The 20,902-nt window shown below is 43.2% G+C and overlaps 1 pseudogene; it reads left to right on the top strand.

Moving 5' to 3' along the window:
- The first annotated feature begins 12,169 nt into the window (after positions 1-12,169).
- Positions 12,170-20,358, top strand: LOC142876386 (mesoderm-specific transcript homolog protein-like; annotated as a pseudogene).
- Positions 20,359-20,902: the final 544 nt, after the last annotated feature.

The raw sequence follows: 20,902 nt of genomic DNA, 5'->3' as shown, positions 1-20,902 counted from the left end.
TGCCACAAGCCAGCACCGTGTTAACAGGAAAGCAGAAACACTGGCCCTCTGCTCTTAGTGTCCTCTAACCTATGTTGCTGTTTACGGTTGTTGGAACTTTCTAGAAGGGATTTCCGTGAGGCTGATCTAAGCCAATTTGACCCTTCAGCAATGGCCGGGTTGTTTTGGTAAACATCTGTGGCCTCCCAGGTTAGAGTTGGTTATGGCTATACAGCCACATCCTCAGGCTACTAGCTGGTATGCCAAAATGAAGGTAGTCTTTGGCTACATTCTGCCAAGAGGACAAATATTTGTTAGCAAGCAGGTAAAGATGGTTTGGATGTACTGCAGTGTAATTCTGACACTAACCACCTGGAGCTAGTATCAGGTTTCCAACAAGACAATGCTGTCCCACTTCATACACCACCTGCAAGTTCAGGGGTCTCCAGGCTGTTGGTATTCTGACCAAACCCCTCTCAGGTCTGATCATTATCTAGAACAATTCGTAGAACTCAGGAAAGTGCTGTAACTTATGGTTATAGTTTTATTATAAAGGCTGAAAGTCAGGACGAGCCAAATGAAGAGGCACATGGGATGAGCAATGAGAGGGTCCTGCATGCAGATTCCATACCCTCTTCCCATGGAATTAGGGTGTGTCACCCTGCTGATGCACATCCCTGGGTTTACCAACCAGAAAGCTCCTCTGAGCTTCACTGTCCAGAGTTTTATTAGGGTTTTATGACATAAGCACAAGTGCTTAGGTCACTGACTGCATGACTAAACTCACTCTCCAGCCTTCCTTCCTTCCCTGGACTAGACTGGCTTAAAGTCCCAACCTCCTGGTCACACGGGTGGTCTTTGTGGCAACCAGTCCCCATTCTGGTGATCAGTCTCATTAGCATAAATGAGATGCTATCCAAAAAGCTCATGAATGACAAAGATACTCTTATTACTCAGGGAAATTCCAAAGACTCAGAGTCTGTCTCCCAGGAGCTAGGGACAAAGACCAATCAAACTCTTTATTATATAACCCAGTTGCATACCTGTTCTCATAACCTTGGTGAGATCTCCTGTTTCCATACTTAGGCAGCAATCGAGTTCTGAAGAGTGAACTCTGAGACCAGCCAACCTCAGGTCAGAACTCGTGACAGAGTCCTTTGTTACATCGGGTGCCCAGAGAGCATGAGTTCTGGACGTGGGGACCAGCCCTGCAGAATCTAGCTGCCGAGCTTGCAAAATTCTGAGACTTCAACCACATGAGCTGCTGGAACCCATCCGGTCTTTGCAGGTGACCACAGTTCTTGACCACCACCCATTTTAGCTATAGAAAATTATTTCTGAAGCACCTTATGCTAACTAATGAATACTCTAGTGTAGATTTTAACGAAATATAAAACATTTTCTTTAGCCACCTCTGATTGTCAATTTCTGTTCCAATGCCAAATAATTAGCCCTGGGGTATGGATGAAAGTTGTTAATTCATGCACACATTTAAGTTACACTTTTTATTCTGAAGTATTCTAAGTACCTTACCTCATAGACAATATAACGCTCTTGTACTCTTAAAATATCTTAACAGTCAGTGGAATTATAATTTTAAAATCTTTTTATAATAGCAATGCTATCTATGTGTTTATAGGAGGGCATTACTCTGCTGAAAAAAAGATGTGCAAAAATCAACAACTTTGGAAGAGAAATTCTGTGAGCTAAAGTGCTACGAAGATGGTCACATACAACCAGCATGGTGGGCGAGGTTGTTAATTAAGAAAAAAGACACCTGCACTTGAATGTTTATAGCAGCACAATTCACAATTGCAAAGCTGTGGAAACAACCAAGTGCCCATCAATTCATGAGTGGATTAATAAAATGTGGTATATGTATACCATGGAGTACTACTCAGCTTTAAGAAACAACGGTGATATAGCACCTCTTGTATTTTCCTGGATAGAGCTGGAACCCATTCTACTAAGTGAAGTATCTCAAGAATGGAAAAACCAGCACCACATGTACTCACCAGCAGATTGGTATTAACGGATCAACAACTAAGTGGACATATAGGAGTAACATTTATTGGGTGTCAGGAAGGTGGGAGGGGGGCGGAGGGGAGGGGTGTATACAACCACGAGTAAGAGGTGCAACATTTGGGTGATGGACATGCTTGAAGCTCTTACTCGAGGGGGAGGGGGGCATGGGCAATATACGTAACCTTAACACTTGCACCCCCATAATATGCTAAAATAAAATTTAAAAAAAAAAGACAAAAACATCTGCCAAGAATTAGGGTTAAATGTGAAAAGAAGTATTCAAGTGTTCACAACAACCATTCTAGGTTTATGAATACACAGTTTATGTTTATTCCTATTAGCACATTTTAAATTAAACAAGGTCTCCAAGAACATATTTCCTATATAAAAAGCAGCTACCTTGTAAATGACTAAGCAGGGCCACACGGATACTAAGTAGGGTATCTAGAAACAGTTCATGTGACTCCTAATCTCACGTTTGGGAGTCACAATATCGGCTATTTCGTGATAGGGACCAGGGGTTCTCTCTTTACTGCTGCCAGCCATCCTCCGTGGAGTAAGGACCAGCTATTAATGTTAACTTTTAGAGAGGGCTCCAGGTTCACACAACTGTGGCGGGGCCCCAGTCCCACCTCTGTCCAGTACCGACAAAGGCTGGGACCCACCCCGCCAAAATTCAAATCAATTCAAGTCAATAGGTCCAGGGTAAAACTAGGTTTGTGTGTGTGTGTGTGTGTGTGTGTATGCATATGTGTATATATGTCTTTTAAGGTTCCCGTTTGATTTTGATCAAAAGCCAAGCTTAGGAGCCACTGCTGACTCAATGGGTAATCCCGAACACGATCGTGTCATCATCAGATTTGCATTTGAGAAGGCAAGCTCTGGAGTATGGAGGCATAACAGTGCTGGTGAAGCAAGAATAACAATACTGTAGTTGTTTTCATTATCCTTGGAGGTTACATTCCAAGACTCCCAGAACACAAATAGTATCAAATCCTATACATTTCATGTTTGTTCAATGAGATAACAAAAGGGCTACTATAAGTGACTAACAAGCCAGTAGCATGCATGGCGTGGATATGCCAAAGGCATGATTCGCTTCCTGAGCAGCACAGAGTGGGACAGTGCAAGACTTTGGCCCCAGTTCCTGGCACAGAGCTCCTATAACCCTTGGAGTTTCCAGAGTGATAGGGGTGAGAGGAGCTTCTCTTGATGCTCTATCGAGCACCTTCCCTCCCCCCCCCCGCCCCCCGTCTGACTTTACACTAACGAGTCACTCTGGGAGGTTGGGGGCTGGATGCCAGAGGAACCAACCAGTGATGAGAGGGCTGGAACTTCCACCACCACCCCATGACCTCCAGGCAGGGAAGAAGGGCTAGAGATTGAGTTAATCGCCAATGGCCAATGATTTAATCAATCATGCCTATGTAATGGAAACTCCATAAAAACCCTAAACAAGGGAGTTCAGAGAGCTTTGGGGTTGGTAAACACTTGGCGGTGTGGGGAGGTGTTGCCCACAAAGTGGGCATGGAGGCTCTGCACCCTTCCCCATTCCTTGCCCTATACATGTCTTCCATTTGGCTGTCCCTGAACTGGATCCTCTAGAACAAACCACTTATAGTAAGTGAAGTGTTTTCCTAAGTTCTGTGAGCCATTATAGCAAATTGTTGAACCTGAGGAGGGGGTCATGAAAACCCCTCATTTATAGCCAGTAAGTCATCAGTACAAGAGTATCTAGGCTTTGGATCAGTGTGGGGCAGTCCTGTGGGACTGATTCCTTTCCCTGTGAGGTCTGCACTCCCTCCAGGTAGTTAGTGTCAGACGGAATTAAATTGTAGGACACACAGTGTGTACCCAAAGACAACTGGAGAATTGCTTGTTGGGGCTGGGAGGATGGGGAATAAACCACCCCCCACCACCAATACTTGGTGTCCGAAGTGTTGTGAGGATTGAAACAGTTTCACAGTTGGCACTTTTAGGTGGGTGTTCACACCCCTGTGTCCCAAAGGAAATCAAGGTCAACCCTGATAACAAGCGGCCTGAAGCACCAGGACTGAAATTCACACCCAGGTCTCACTTATAGTCCTAAATTTGGGGGGAATACATTCAATGTTTGAAATTACAAAGAAAAATCAAAGCCTGTGTAAAAGAAAAAAAATATAGATTTTTAGCTTATCTTGATTAAACTGAGAGGGAAAAGTAGAAAAATCACCATTAGAGCTCTACAGAAATAACTGTTGCAGGCAGCATCTAACTATAGATGCTAAAATTATTGGAAGAACCAGAAAGTAAGGAAGTGTTCAAAAAACCAAGGGTTGGAGCATTGTCAAAGGGACACAGGAGCCAACCTAAAAGAGCTCCCTATAACCGAAGCCAAAACAGTTTGAACCACAATATAAATAACATAGTATTGGAATATAAGCCAAAGTATAAAATAAATATACAAGTCTGTACTGGTATAAGTAAATAATGAATAAATAAATACATCCACAAGGGAGAAGTGACAAATTGTCCTTACAGAAGAATTCTGAACAATATCTGTAGGTACTCCTCACTCCACAGAAGAATTCTGAACAATATCTGTAGGTACTCCTCACTCCAGGAAGAGATGTTTCATCCCCGACTTCTCTCCACGGGGGTGGGCTAGTCCTAGAGATTCATTTCCAAAGTACGGTATAGGGAAAGGAAAAAATAGCAGGTTTGCCATGGAAAAACCTGGCAAACATGACATTACCCGGGTATGAAGGTTAGTGTCACCTGTGATGTCATGTGAATGTCACGTTCCTCCTCATAGAGTGAGATGAGAGGGACATCTCACTCTGTGGTGTTCTTTTCAAAAATTCATAACTCCTGTCTAATCGTGGGACAACATCAGATACACCTAGATTGGGGGCTATATGTGGCAAGTGCTCCTTAAGATTGTCAAGGTAATGAAAAACAAGCAAAGACCCAGAAGCCAGAGGCAACTACAGACACGTGACAAATAAATCCCATGTAGGACCCTGGAACAGAAAGAGGTATTATGGAAAAATTGGCAGATCCGAGTGAAAAGTCTGTAGTTTGGCTAATAGTATTGTACCAATGTTAATTTCTTAGTTTTGATAGCTGTGCTATGGTTACATATGATGTTAACATTAGGGGAATTGGGGTGAAGGGTTTATGGGAACACTCTGTGTTACTTCTGCAAATTTTCAGTAAGTCTAAAATTTTTTCAAAATAAAAAGTTAAAAAAAAATAAATTGAAACCAGAAGCCTGGTCATGAGTAACAGGAACCTTGAGAAGATATAAGTGCTTTTGAGAATATAAAGGAATGGAGTAACAATTGCTCTTTGTTCAGAAGCTAGGAGAGAAGTTGTTTCAAATATATACATCCTACCACCATAAGAATTCAATCAACACTTATTCTGCATCTTGTCACAGCAAAATTTCTAAGTGTCCTTTCTGAAATAGGCAAAAAGATTTTCTGTAATATCAAAATATTTGTTTTAGCTGTTCCAATGATAATAGCCTATAAAGCTGTGACCCCCAAAAGTCTGCTAAAGGAAACCATGAGTGCTGTGGAAAGTTGCTCACTTGCAGATACGAGCTATGCTTTTCCTAGGTGGTTGGTCATGTTCACCCACCTTGAGAAGATGAATCATCAACCTGTCTGATGTCTGACACTGAGGTTGTTCTAATTTATTCAGCCCATTTAAAAAGACTGCAAATTTTCTCAAAAAATAGAACATGGCTTATAGGCATTCCTTCTTACTTAAAAAAAAGTAAATGTAAAATTAAAATAGTGTCTCATATATTCGTTGAACTATATAGTTCAGTATATCAGCTTTTCTGGACCATTGGAAGGAGATATATGCAGATATATGTAATTATCTCACAAAGAATTCGTATCCAGAATGCATAATGAACCCCCAGAAATCAGTAAAGAAAAAAGTAAGAGAAAGGGTAAAAGAAATGAATGGTCAAGTAACAGAATAAGAAAACACAAAGAGACAAAAAAAACTTACGAAAATATATTCAACCTCACAGTAAATCAAGGAAAATCAAATGCAAACAACAAAGACATACCATTTCCTCATCCATCAGATTGGCAAGAGAAGAGGCTGGTGGGAACGTAAATTAGTATCACCCTTTTGAAGAGCACTGTGGCATTGTTCAGCAGAGTTGAAGGCACACTTACCCCTGGATCTAGCAATTCCACTCTGGGGCACTTACCTAGAGAAGCCCTACAGTTTTCACTCAGTCTTCACAGAGAAATTAGTCACTGCCTCTGACACTTAACTAGTTTACTCTGGTCAAAATACTCACCTTCTTTCTCTGCTTCAGCTTCCCTGTCTGTAAACCGGAGATGATAGTAGCACCTTTCCCATAGGGTTATCATGACTATTGAATGAGTTAATTTATGTAAAACAAGCCCCTTTCCATATGGTGTCTGCACCACAGTAGGCATTGTGTAAGTAGTAGACACTGTCCCTGGCGAGGTAGAGAAGGCCACTCAAGCCCAGAGCCCTGATGTTCCTGGCCTCTGGGGTCCCACCCACCTGCCCCATCAGTAGAGGAGATAAAAATCTTGGCTCACCTGAACCGGTTTACAGGACTCAGTGTACCACAGTCCAGTGCGCCCTGGAGATGCTCTGCTACATTTGCTTGAACAAGGAGACAGATACGTGGATATATGCTGCAGCAGTGTGTGTAATAGCAAAAAATTAAAAACAATCTAAATGGCAGTTAAGAAGAGTATTAATAAATGACATCAATATTTATATAATGTAGGGGATGGTCATGCTGGAAACTCAGACTTGTGGGGGGGAGGGCATTTATTGAAACCTTAAAATCTGTTCCCCCATAATATGCCAAAATAAAACAAAAATATTTTATAATGGAACACTATATATCTGTTCAAAAGAACAAACTAGAATTAAGTGTCTAGTTCTTGGATAATCTCAAGAACGATACTAAGTGAGATAAACAAGTTGCAGATGGATACACACACTATAAAATATTCATATATAAACATGCAGTGCAGTACGCTCTGTAATAACAGTACAAACACCATGAAAATTATAAATACCAAAATCAGGATTGGGGGCTTCAACTTTGTCTATAATGTTCTACTTATTAATATATGTGCATGAAAAATGTTACAATTTCACAAACTTGAGGGTTGGTTCATGGATGTTGTTTATATTATGTCCTCTGATATTCCGTAAGCCAGAAATATATTACAACTTTTTTCAAAATCAGCAGGCCTTGGTGATTAATTGAACGTGTGGGTGGTATGGGAGAGGGAAGGGTCTTGGATGACTCCCAAGGTTCTGCCTTGGGTGACGGAGTGATACTATTTGTCAAGATCAGGACTGGAGGAGAATTGCCATCTTTAAGCAATCACCTCATCATATAAATCAGAAAAAGGAGGGAAGTTAACCTAATTCAAACCATGATCCAAGGTAACAAAGGAACTTTATCTTCAAAATAGAACTAGGGAAGTGATCTCAGCACAGCCGTCAAGAATGAGCAATCCTGAGTTCTGGCTCAAATTCTCTTGTACAAATGACCTAATGTTCCTTCTTTATGTCTTTGCTGGATAAAGAGACATCATCATGTTTGCAGAGGGAAGTAAGATGGATTATTTAATAATTATAAAAGAGTTGAAATGTAAAAACTCATTTGAAACCAACAGAAACTCCTCAGAGTTTTTTCCAGAAAACTGGAAAAAATGGTCAGTTGGAGGAATATGTTGGAGTTTACATCTGAAATGTAAAGTAGGAAGGGAACATGTAGAAGCATGTTAGCGGAAACGGCCTTGACAGAGAGTAGCCACGTGTTGGTTGCTGCTGGTTGGGAAGAACTGCTTCGACAAAAGGAACCTGGAGCACAGAATTATGTCATTGTGAACATGGAAGAAATTATAGAGATAATCTCTTCATTTTGGAGAAGAAAAAGCTGAGGTCAAATAATGAAGGAACTTGCTAGCAGGAACACGAAGGTCAACAGTGGCAGAGTCCACAGTAGATAACGTCTCCCATATTAATGCTTTTTCAGATTTCAACTTTATTTATTCTGCCTCTCTTCCCACTCACCATTGTTTATTTGCCTGTAATATGTTCATTATTTGCTTTTAATGGTTCAGGTCCATGATCCCTTACTTGAAACCCTTAGGACTAGCTATGTTTTGGGATCCAGGTATTTCTCTGATCTGAGAAAGGTAACAGGGTGCACATAGTGTATATTACATTAACACCTATAGGATTTATTTAGTACTTCTTTGATTTCATTCATTAGAGGTTTATAGTTTCCCTCGTGTAGATCTTGTACATATTTTGTTAGATTTAAGCCTAAATAATTCATTTTGGGGGGTGCTAATGTAAATGGTATTGTGTTTTTAACTTCAAATTCCAATTGCCCATTGCTGGTATATAGGAAAGAAATTGGCTTTTGCATGTAAACCTTGTATCTCCCCCAGCCTTGCTGTAATTGCTTAATAATTCCAGAAGTTTTTTTGTTGTTGTTGATTTTTTTTGGATTTTCTACATAGGTGAGCATGTCATCTTTGAACAAAGGCAGTTTCATTCTTCTTTCCAATCTGTATGCCTTTTATTTACTTTTCTTATCTTATTGCATTAGCTTAGGACTTCCAGTATGATGTTGAAAAGGAGTGCTGAGAGGGGACATGCTTGCCTTGTTCCTGATCTTAGTGGAAAAGCTTCAAGTTTCTCACCATTAAGTATGACCCAAGCTATAGATTTTATGTAGATATTATTTATCCATTTGAGAAAATTCTACTCTATTCCTTGTTTACTGAGAGTTTTTTTTATCATGAATGGGTGTTGGATTTTTGTCAAATGCTTCTGCATCTATTAATATGACCAAGCAATTTTTCTTCTTTAGCTTGTTGATGTAATGAATTACGTTAATTGATTTTCAAAAGTTGAACAAGTTTTGCATACTTTGGGTAAATCTCACTTGATCATGATGCACATTGTTAGATTTGATCTGCTAATATTTTGTTAAGTATTTTTGTATCTATGTTTATGAGTGATATTGGTCTGTCAGTTTTCTTTCCTTATAATTCCTTGTCTGGTTTTGGTACTATAGTCGCCTCAGCCTCATAGGATGAATTGGGAAGTAGTCCTTCTGCTTCTATCCTATGGAAAGAGCTTGCAGAGAATTGCTATAATTTATTTCCTAAACATTAGGTAAAATTCGCCAATGAACTTATCTGGGCCTGGTGCTCTCTGTTTTAGAAGGTTATTAATTATTTATTCAATTTCTTGAATAGACACAAGCTTACTCAGATTGTCTATTTCTTCTTGTGTAAGTTTCTTCTTGTGTAAGGCACCCAGTGTCTTTCAAAGAATTGGTCCATTTCATCTAGGTTATCAAATTTGTAGGCATAGATTTTTTTCATAGCATTTCTTTATTATCCTTTTTTAAATTTCAGAATATTACAAGAGTACAAATATTTTGGTTACATAAATTGCTTTTGTACCATTTGAGTCAAAGTTATAAGTGCGCCCATATCCCAGGTAGTGTGCATTGTACCTGTTAGGTATAAATTCACCCTTCCCTTCCTCCCTCCTCTCCCCGCCCACCTGCTTGATTTCTGATGAATGTTATTTTGGAACAATTCATCATGATCTCCCGGAGTGGGACACAAGTACAATTGTTGACACTCCCCACAAGATTCTAATGTCAGGTAAGTTTGAAACCTTATTTTGCTTGAAATTTAAATTTCCAGAGCATCAAATCTATATCAACACATAAATATATGAACACAGTACACAACCAAATACACCAGCCTGGATTCCTGAATGTTCTTGTGGGGCAAGGCCGTCCTGCCGTTCCCAAATCACTCCCTTACCTTTGAAAGTTAAGAGGAGAGAAAGAAAGCTGAACTATTTGATTAAATCCGTCTATATTGGAATCTCTTTGACATGGCAAAGAGATGTGTCTAGCACACAGGCACTATTTTCACACATCCATCTACGTTTTAAAAGAATATACATGTTATTTGAGAAAGAATTTTGATCCCTGCTTATTTTTACATTTATCTATCCTGTGTTCTATTATTAAGGTGATTCTGAAAAAGAAAAAAAAAAAAAAAGAACAGCACTGGTTTCTCCAAGATGTATTATTAACTCACAGTCATAGTTTGAGGCCCTTTTACCTCTCCAAATCACATCAGCAAAATGGCACATCCCCATAGAATCTGTGTTTTTGTGGCAATGATTCCAGGGTAGACTGGAATCTCTGTGCAAAAGTTAAGAGAGGGAGGGGAAGCGGGCAGGTGTTGTTATCTGAAAAACCCTCACCTGTTTAAGGTCTATCATACGTAGCATTAAGCTAAAGTCATTGAGCTTCATCCGTGCGGACCCTGTCTGTAGTCTCTGTATTTCTAAACTGTCTGCTTGGCATCTGTGGCTGATTTTTCTCCGAAGAGTCCCGACTGGGCTCCCATGATTACCTTATGAGACATTTTACCCCATGGGAAGCAACCTCCTTGCTGCAGAAGTTGCCTATCTTAAACTGTAAGATATCAGGAGCAAATCTCGTGTCAGGGAACCCGGAACTCTCTAACAGAGAAAATGCACCCTTGTTCCCATTTCAGAACAATTATTAGCCAGGCGGCACGTGGCTGGGGCAGGGCTTGTCTGGGTAAGCGATGGCCCCTGTTTTAGACCCTACGAGAAACCACTTATGGACTTAGAATCTTTGGGATTCTGTGTTTCTATATGGGATCAGTTCTGACAAGGTATTGGTCTTTCTTTCCCCAAAGTATGCTTCAAAGACAGAGATTTTTCTGAATGTCACAGCACCAATGGCTGGGTAAGACCTTGCTCTGAAGAAGAGTGAGTCGTGAAGATGCTGGAGAACCTTGTTCCCCGAGGTGGACATTAAGGACGAGGGGAGGAATTGTCCCCTTCCCTGTCAACCTGTCACGTTAGCCCTTGATATCATTTTTAAACATAAGCAGCGTGTCGGTCTATCTATACCACAAACAAATGTGCAAAATGGCTTGAGTTCTTCAAAGAGTTGTCTCCCTCTAGTGGCCAAAGATTTCTTTTAAAAAGACTCAAACGTGCAAGGGACTGGATCACTAAGGACATAAATCCTTTGCATTTTTGTGGGCAATATAGACATAGTCCTTGAATTTGGAAATGTCATTGTAGCATGTAATTTTATAATTTTCCCCACGATCAGTCCAGGAATGATTGTATCAATTTAAAAGAGTTATTGTGAGAACTAATCTGGGTGTCATGAAATGAGATCAGCAAAGGGGTACTGAGATAACACCACGGGTAGGTAAAGCTACTGGCTTTGGCACAGCAGTGAAGAAGTGAAATGACAATAGATGATAAGCCATGGACCCCCATCTTCACCGCCAAATAGTTGAAACCGAGAATCTCTGAGTCTCCAGCAGTGAAGACTGTAAAACCAAAGGTGTGCTGTAGGGACTGCTCCTGACAAACTGGAGATGCCCCCTGGTAGGCAGAAGCGTGGCCCATTAGAGATGTCCCCGTCCCGTCCCTGGAGCCTGTGCCTAAGGCGGGTTCCACGGCAAAGGGGGTTAAGGTAGCAGATGGAGCTACCATCTCTAGGGAGAGTACCCTGGACTGTTGGGGGGCACCCAGTGAAATCACAAGGGTCCCTAATGCAGAGGAGGCCACGGGCCCTCGGACACTTGGACTTCAGCCCCGGGAGACCCATTTTCAGACTTCTGACGTCCAGAACTGCAAGATAATAAACTTGCGTTGTTTGCAGTTTGTAGTAATTTGTTACAGCAGCAAGAGGAAACGGTCTGTGCCCTAATTGCTGTCCTGGAGGAAATGAGAAACACCGACGGGCCTGAATCCACTCTTACTAACCAGGAGGGACCTGCCAGGAAGCCTGCCGGAGGTGGCCCGCTCAGAGCAGCTCCGCTGAGTGGCTCCTCCCTGTGTGGACAGTCGCGAGCCCTGCCGTGCTCCTGCGACCCGCCCGGCATGGAGCATTTCAGCTGCTAAACCCCTTCCTCCTCTGCGGGCAGCTGGCCTCCCCCGGTGCTGCCGGTCTAGGAACCCCTGTGTTCAGAGCCTTTCACGCAGTCGATGAAGCAACAGGGATGCTTTCGCCTCTGCTTCCGTCATTAGTTGCATCGAAACAAACCCACCTCTTCCGTCCTGCCAGATGGTAGGCGGAGCAGCCGAGAAGCTGGAGGCTAAGGAAGGAAACCTGGAGCAGCAAGGTCGAGAAGGGTAACTTCAAAGCTGAGAAGCCTAAAACGAAGAAGCCCCCTGCAGCCGAACCCCACCTTGTCAGAGGAACCGGTGGATATTCCCGGTCTGGAAAGGCCGTGGACAGGCCTGAGCCAGGCCTCAGCCGCCAAATGCAGGATTGAAAAGAATAAAGAGAAGGTTCTTGCTACTGTCACCAAACCAGCTGGTGATGACAAGGATGACGGTGCCTGGGTGGTTAAACGTCACAAAGCGCCTACGTATGATCCTACCGAAGATGTGCCTGGAAAGCTGCCGGGCCCCGGCAAGAAACCCTTCAGGCCCCACGAGCCAGCGTCGCTCCCAGACCGTCCGAGCTTCCTCTCGGGGCCCTCAGAGCCGAGAGGGTGGTTCCCAGGAGGCGGCTGAACAGTGACTGGCCTGTCTCTGGGCCTCCATCGAGTTCCTCTGCATGGGACACACCAGACATTTGTCATCGCCACCCTTGCCAATGTCGGTATCACTGGCGTGACGATCCCCACACGACTCACTGACTCTTATTTCGAGAAGAAGCTGCGTAAGCCCAGACACCAGACAGGTGACATCTTCCACACGGAGAGAGAAACACAGGCTCGCGGACCAGCACGGGCTTGCTCGGCAAGTGGTGGACTCACAAAGTTGGCCACCAATCCAAGTTGTTCCTTGGCTCTCAGGCTACCCGTATGCCGTGTTTTCGCTCACACGTGGAATTTATCCTCACAGATTGGGGTTCTGAGTTTCATTAAACCCCACAGAATCCAAATTACTACCCCTGTGCTTATGAAGGATTTCTTAAGGGTAATATGTTTCCAGAATGGGTTACAATATCTTTTATTCCCCAAGCAGGACTCCTTTGCATAAGTGCAGGGTGGGTAGGGCCCGTGAAGCCGTAGCTGGGGCCCTACACAATTTTGGTGGTGATGTGGGGGGGGGGGGAATCACTGCCATTTGCTTTGGGTGGGTTTTCACGGAGGGCTTTGCTGTCAAAATTCTCACTGAGCCTGCAGGGTCAGTACACACCCTCTTCCAGCCTCATTCCAGGCTGAAAACCAGGGTGGAAAAGTTTAGTCATGCATTTGATTCAACTGCATCTCGTTTCTATGGAAACCAGGCTGCTACATTAGCCCAGTTCTATCTTTCCTACTATGAGGCCCACCTTTCACTAGCAATTTTAAAGTAGATTTTCACCTTCCCTGGGCATTAACCTTCGACTTGCAGAAGCTGGAGTGGCTTGGCGGGGTGTGTGCAGAGGCGCCGGTTCCCTGAATTGGACACCGTGTGTCTCCCTCAGAGCAGAGCAGTGTATCCAGTCTGTGGTTTACGTGGACTCCTGGGAGCAGAGATCCAGCAGACAGGCAGGAAGGTCACAGAAGTCACTTCTGACCCACCTGGAGCACAAGAGTCTTCTAGACTCAGATTCCTTAGGGCTTGGGCACTGGCATCTCACGCCTTTTATTTGGGTCAAGCCATGTGCTTCTTTTAAGCATTTGACATAAACCAGTAAGAGTTAGCTTGCCCTAAATGGGAGCCTATTCTCCCTAGAGCGGGGGCAGAGAGTGTCAGACTCCCCCTTGCTAGAACTGGGGCGTCTGGGAGTGCCAATTAGGGATGTTTTAAGTTGTCACTGCAGGTGAACGAAAGCTGACTTGAATTAACTCAGGCAAAGGTCGAGAGCAAATGGCAGTGTCCCACAAAATCACTGTGTTGGATCCCCAGCTATAGCCTCACGTGTCCTCCCCATGCTGCATCTACACAAAAGAGTCCTCTTGGGGAATAAAAGGTATTGTGACTATTCTGGAAACGTACAACTCTTAAGAAATCCTTAATAAGCAGACAGGTAGTAATTAGAGGTCTTTGAGGTTTAATGAAATACAGTATTGCATTTTGCAAGGCCAAAGGCTCCTATTTATTGGAGACTCAGGGAAGAAAACCAAAGAGCTGGATGTGGTGGCACGTGCCTGTAGTTCCAGCTACTCCAGAGGCTGAGACAAGGGAATCGGTTGAGCCCAGGAGTTAGAGTCCAACCTGGGCAACATAGCGAGATAAGAAAGGAAGGAAGGAAGGAAGGAAGGAAGGAAGGAAGGAAGGAAGGAAGGAAGGAAGGAAGGAAGGAAGGAAGGAAGGAAGGAAGGAAGGAAGGAAGGAAGGAAAGGAACCAGAGTTGCAGTGTTGCTCTTTGAGAAGAGTGGAGCGGAGTGCTCAGTGTACCTCCAGAGAGGGTCAGAATGCAATTGGATCTCAGGGACAACTGTCCTAGCAAAACTCTCCCACCATCTCTTGAGTCTAATTCTTTCTGGCGTTGACTTCAGACTCACACCGGCTCCTCTAGATGGCCAACATGTCTCCATCACCTCCTGAGCCCCCAGCTCTCGATCAGAGGGACCCACTCCTTTGCTTCCTTCCAGGGCGGGATTCTCATAGGTCCTCTGTGCCCATGACCACTGGACCAGCGCTGAAGTGTTCTGATCAGCCTGACTTGGGTGTCATGCCCATTGCTGGGTCACTTAGCTAGGGCAAGGGACAGGCCTGAGGGTCTGGAGCTGTTCCCGGAGGCCCATCCCTAAGTATCAGGTTCTTCTTGGAAAATGAGCAGAGTGACCACTGGTCATCCCTCACTGTGGCCACCACCCCACGAGCCAGGACTGGGCATGAGAAGGGAAGGGATGGAGCAACCATCCGTTTAGAGAGTGGGTTAAAGGCTCAGACCCATCAATCATAGCCCTGGGTCCCAAGTAACGGGGATGTGTCCAAAACACGGAGTCTGAGGCAGGGAGCGCCAAGTAAAGTAGTAGTAGCAGTAACAATGACAGCAAAAGAATACCATCCCTTGAGCATCTGTTTTGTGCCAAGCATAGAGAAGCACTTTACATGTACTATTTCTAATCCTTAAACAACCTGCATGGTGGGTACTGTCAGTCCCATTTTGCAGTAAGAAAATTAGGATTCACAGACTTTAAGAGACTCTTCTATAGCGTCAGAGCTAATGGGTGCCAGAAATGGATCTGACGTGCAGGGCTTGGGAAAAAGATTAAGCACGCCCTTGGGGGGTAACTTAACACTCCTGTGATGCCTGTGGCAAACGCACTCCGAGAGGAGAGAGCCTGTTAGGAGGGATTGTGCAGCGCCTCCGGTGGAGGAGGGAGACGCTGAGGAAACAAGCCAACCCGGAGGGAGGCCGCGCTTGACTAGCCTTGGGGACTTTTGTGGGGACCATAGGTTTTCGTGTTGAGTAGGAGAGTCCCGATTTTACCTGGAGTTCCAACAAATGTGTTAATCACACCCCCTTTCATTCTCAAAGCTCTCTCTCTCTCTCTCTCTCTCTCTCTGACATTAACATTCAGTCAGTGGGCTGAATCTTGTTTATGCCCCCAAAATTCACATGTTGAAATCCTAACCTCCAAGGTGGTGGTATTAGGATCTGAGGTCTTAGGAGTCAGGTCACGAGGGCAAAGCTCTCATGAATGGGATCAGTGCTGTATAAGCGATCTCCGCAAGACTCCTTTGCCCCGTCTGCCACGTGAGGACACAGTGAGAAAGTGCCGCCTGTGAGCCAGGAAACAGGCCCTCGCCAGACACAAAATCTGCTGCTGCCTTGATCCTGGGCTTCCCGGACGCCACACTGTGAGCAATACGTTTCTGTCGTGTATAAGCCACGCAGTTTATGGCACTTTGTAATAGCAGCCTCAGTGGACTAGATAATGCACACACACATATTCAATATAAAGGATGTGCAATGTGCAATTTATAATAAATAATGAAACGTATGCTATTCTTTAATGTAAATTTCATAAAGCCAATTGATTCTCACAGAATCAAATTCTGTGAGAATTTTTGGTTGATTTTTGCTAAGATCACGTATTCTTAGTCAACCTGTGGTTGTCATTCAACCATGATTTGTCAAATGGTGATGCATTCCAATCTGCTAACTCTTTTCCCAAAAAACTTATCGTTGTTAAATCTGATACGTGATCTGCCATTAAACTATTTCTCATCCTTGTAAAAATTATATTGATTAAGCAGAAACTTCTTTCAGTGCTACTCACTGCACTACTGCTAACTCTCTTCATACGGTTGTTGGAATTAGAGCATTGTTTCAGTCTGTATTATTTGATAATGGCTATATTTAATAACTGACTCCAGTGAAAGTCAAAAAAATGTAACAGTGCACTCGTCGCTCGCTGCCATTGAGACAGGCCAGCCACACTGCTGCTAGTGTCCTAAGTCTGGCACCTTTTAGAATATCTCTAATCCTCTGTCCACAACTGCACTGTTGGTGACAGTGACATTATATTCCTAATGAACCAGACGAGTGGGAAGGTGGGGAGGAAAAGGCTGGGGGACGGGGAGCCTGGCACCCTGTCTGTGACCTGGGATCTGTGCAGCTGTGCTCTTCCACTTTTGAAGCGCTGTGAGCAGACAGGGACACAGAAGGACAGCTTAGGAGAGGCCACCTCCAGGAGCCATGTGGCGCATGCAGTTTTCTATGTGCTGCAACTTCTCTCCTTCTTACAGCCAGGGAGGAGAAGAAGTTGATTCAACGTCTCTGTAGCTGGAAAGAATCTGATTCTTCTTATAAAACCAAGTTTATTTCACAATTTTAGAGACTTCATGGTGTAGGGGAAACCATCAGAAGACAAGTTTGCCTTCTAGCTCGGACATTCGAGTGAGTAAGCTAGTCAATCTCTCTAAATCTGCATGTCGAAATCTTGGCTATAAAATGGAAATAACAAGGACACTAACACTTAAGGCACAAGACTATGTGTTAAGTATTAGTCAAGTTTAATTACCTGAGAATTAAATGAGGCAATATACATGACAGAATCCTTGTAAGCTATGAATGTAATTTGTATTATTTAAATTTACTGTTATAGAATAGAGATTTCTCAAAGAACTAAACATAGGACTACCACAACTGGGTACCCACCCAAAGGAAAAGAGTGATCATAACAAAAGACACCTGCACCTGCAGACTATTCATAATGGCAAGGATATGGAATCAACCAACATGTCCATCAACAGATGCCTGGATATAGGAAATGTGATAGATACCACGGGGTACTACACAGCCATAAAAAAGAATGAAATCATGTCTTTTGCAGCAACATACATAGAACCGGAGGCCATTATCTTAAGTGAAATAACTCAGACATACAAACCCAAATACTTCATATTCTCACTTATAAGTACACATGGAAATGGAGAGTAGAATAGTAGACACTGGAGACCCGGAAGGATAGGAGGGTGGGAGGGGGTGAGAGATGACAAATTACTTAATGGATACAATGTATACTATTTGGGTGATGGTTACACTAAAAGCCCGGACTTTACAATGCAATATATTCATGTATCAAAACTGCACTTGTACCTTCTAAATCTATACAAATAATAAAAAAAAAGAAATAGGAAAAGTTCAAGATAAAAAAGTAAACAAACAAACAAATCAATTTACTTTTATATCAATTAAATTTACTAGTGTTTAAAAGTAGTGGCCTCAGTCAGGATAACCAACAGAACTGCAGCTGAAATTCACACAGAAGTCCCACTGGAGCAGCAAGAATTGAGTCTTTGTTCTGCTTTGCAATTTTCTGTTCATGATTGGGACAAAGAAGAGATATAAACACTTCAGGTCAAAAAAAAAAAAAAAACTCTCCAAAATTCCAGACAAAAAGCTGAATTTTCTGCAAGCTATTTTTTCCAATTATTTTAGAATTATTTTGGGGAAGATGAATAATATTCAGCATAAACTATGTCCATAGTATTAGCCTCCTTTACATTCCAAGATGGTTTTTAATGCCACAATTTTTTATTGTGTGTGTCCCTTTTTGTCAGACACTGTGCTAGGCCCACGCAGGATGCCTGTCTTGGAGAAGTTCCAAGTAGGTAGCTTTATAAAAGCTATGAATATGTAGATTTTTATGTCAACAGCGTCTAATTTCTGATTGCTCAAACGTAACTCTCACGCAAGTTCTAAAACTGGTTGGTGAGGGGAGGTGCTCTAGCAAGAAGGAAATATCCCAACACGTGAAAGGAAAGAGTGCAATCTACATCAGCACAGAGCTTCCGTTTGCTCAAGTCTGTGTTCAATAATATGAAGTAACAGGAGAGGCAAGATTCTGAGGCGTGTTCAGAAAACAAAACGGATTATGCAAAATTTTGTGAAGCAAAAGACTTCAATTAGTGAGTTTGGTGGGGAGTTGTTTGTTTGTTTGTTTTTGCCTTAAATTTTGCCTCTTTCCTAAATGGAGTGTTTTCCGTCTTTGCTTGACTGAAGCTAGTAACAGAAAACAAAACCAGTAACTTGCTTTAGTTAACAATACAATATCAATGGACTATAATAAGCTGATAAAAGCAAGAGGACTACTTAACATTCAAGAGATTCTATGTCAATTTGAAACAAATGATAAACATTTAAGTGTAAATTCATTCGGTTTGTTTATAATTAGACTTATTCACTAATGAACACGCCACACTTCACATACACTCTAATCAATCAAGTGACTGCAAGAGTAAATGTCTCTGGGTCACTTACTGTGGGAAGGCCGTTTCTTAAGTATAGTAAGTCCTCACTTAACATCGTCAATAGGGTCTTGGAAACTGCGACTTTAAACAAAACAAAGTACGTATATAGAAAAGATTTATGTACAGATATACTCACATCAGTGTTATCTATTGCAGCAAAAATATTGGTTATAAAATTATGTTTGTCAATAGAATTGAATAGTGGAGAAGCCATTAAACATCATGTTTTCAAAACGTACTATCTAGGGAACATACAATATAACATTTACAAAAATAAATGTGATACAACCTGGTTTTTATGCTATAACAAGTAAAATGTGTTATATGTAAGATATATGATATACTTATTACATATATTTAGTAATACATATATGATACATACATATACACATCATATAGAAAATAAAACTGGAAGGAAACATACTAAAAATACTAACAGGGCAGCAGCCACCAGCATATCCCTGCTCAGACGCGGCAGCCACACCCAGCGAGCAGTGGCGCAGTGCACGCCCGAGTGGCCACCCTGCGCCGGCTGCGGGCCGCGCCCCAGCTGCCGGCCGCCTGCACTGCTGCGGGTAGCGTGGGCGCCCCATGCTCTGCGACACTGCCGTGGGTGGCATTGGGATGACACAGCCACAGTGCACAGAGATCACCTCGACAGAGTGCAGGAGTGATGGGTCCAGGTGGGGCTGCTACCTGCACATCCCACCCCCACAGCTCCCCCTGCCCTTCACCCATGGAAGTCTTCCTGCAAACGTTTCACTTACAAGGGACTGCGCATCCTCTACCAAGACTCTGAAGGCGTGGTTGGAAGCCCAGAGATGGTTGTGCTTTTTTACACGGCTTTCCAACATCCAACTATGATTGGTGCAAGATTTGGGAAGGTTTGACCGTGAGGTTTCATCAAGTGATTGCCCTTGATTTCTTAGGCTTTGGCTTCAGTGACAAACCGAGATCACATCACTATGACGTGGTCACTATGTGAGCAAGCCAGCGTGGTGGACACTCTGTGGGGCTCCAGGACCATAGGATCAAACTTCTGTCCCATGATTACGGAGACTGCTGCTCAGGGCTGCTCTGTGGGTACAAGCAGAATGGATCCAGTCGGCTTAGCATAAAGTCTCTGTCTGTCAAATGGAGGTATTTTTCCTGAGACCCACCTCCCTTTCCTGCTCCAAAAGCTATTCAAGGTGGAGGCTGCTGTCACCCATCCTCACAGCTGATGAACTTCTTTGTATTCTCTGGAGGTCCTGCCCAGTCTTTGGGCTGCACACTCAGCCCTCCCAGAGTGAGCTGTGGGACATGCGGGCAGGGATGCCGAACAATGACGGGAACTTAGTCACTGACAGTCTCTTACAGTGCATCAACTAGAGGAAGAAGTTTAGAAGAGCTGAGTGGGAGCCCTTGCCTCTGCAACTAGTCCCATTCATTTTATCTAGGGGCCATCGGATCCTGTAATCCCTGTCCAGAGTTTCCGGAGCTATGCAGGAAAACGCCGCTGCCTCCACAGTGTCCACTCTGGATGACCACATTAGACACTGTCCACAGCTTGAGCATCCCGTGGGCTTCTTGAATGCATCTATGGGCTTCATCAACTCCTTCTGAGCTGGAAAGAGTAGCTAACCTGTATTACCCCACTACTCCTTTATCTGTTGCGTATTCCACTTAGGAAGAAATGACTCAGAGGTCCTGACCATCAAACATGATTCTCCTAAAGAAGTCCACTTTACTCACACTGGTGGGCAGCATGTAGACAAAAGGCAGCAAGAGCTTCGACTAAGGGCTGACACGAAGTCCACCTCCCACTCCTCTGGCATCTCATCAACAGTGGATGGACTTGACTTTGTCTTTGTGTTCTCAGGAAATTCTGGTGCGCACTACTGCTCACTGATGCAGAAAGACAGGCATGCTTTTGCATAAAAGACTTTTAAACACTTCTCTGGATGTTTCTAAAATATTTAGAAGTGCTAATTTCTGGCCCAGCCCCAACTAGCATCCTCAAGTAAAGAATGAGGAGGGGGTGGCCTCCTTACCTCTCATTGAATGGCTTTAAGGGCACAGACTCTTTAAAAGTTATCTAAGCAACACAGCTTCAGATGAGAGCGAGTCCCCTTTTGTCATAACTTTGGAGTTAGTTTCATCAGCTGCT

Source organism: Microcebus murinus, chromosome 15, assembly GCF_040939455.1.
Source record: "Microcebus murinus isolate Inina chromosome 15, M.murinus_Inina_mat1.0, whole genome shotgun sequence".
Classification (NCBI taxonomy): Eukaryota; Metazoa; Chordata; class Mammalia; order Primates; family Cheirogaleidae; genus Microcebus; species Microcebus murinus.
The sequence above is the reverse complement of the archived record's forward strand: the minus strand, read 5'-3'. Positions and strand labels throughout refer to the sequence as shown.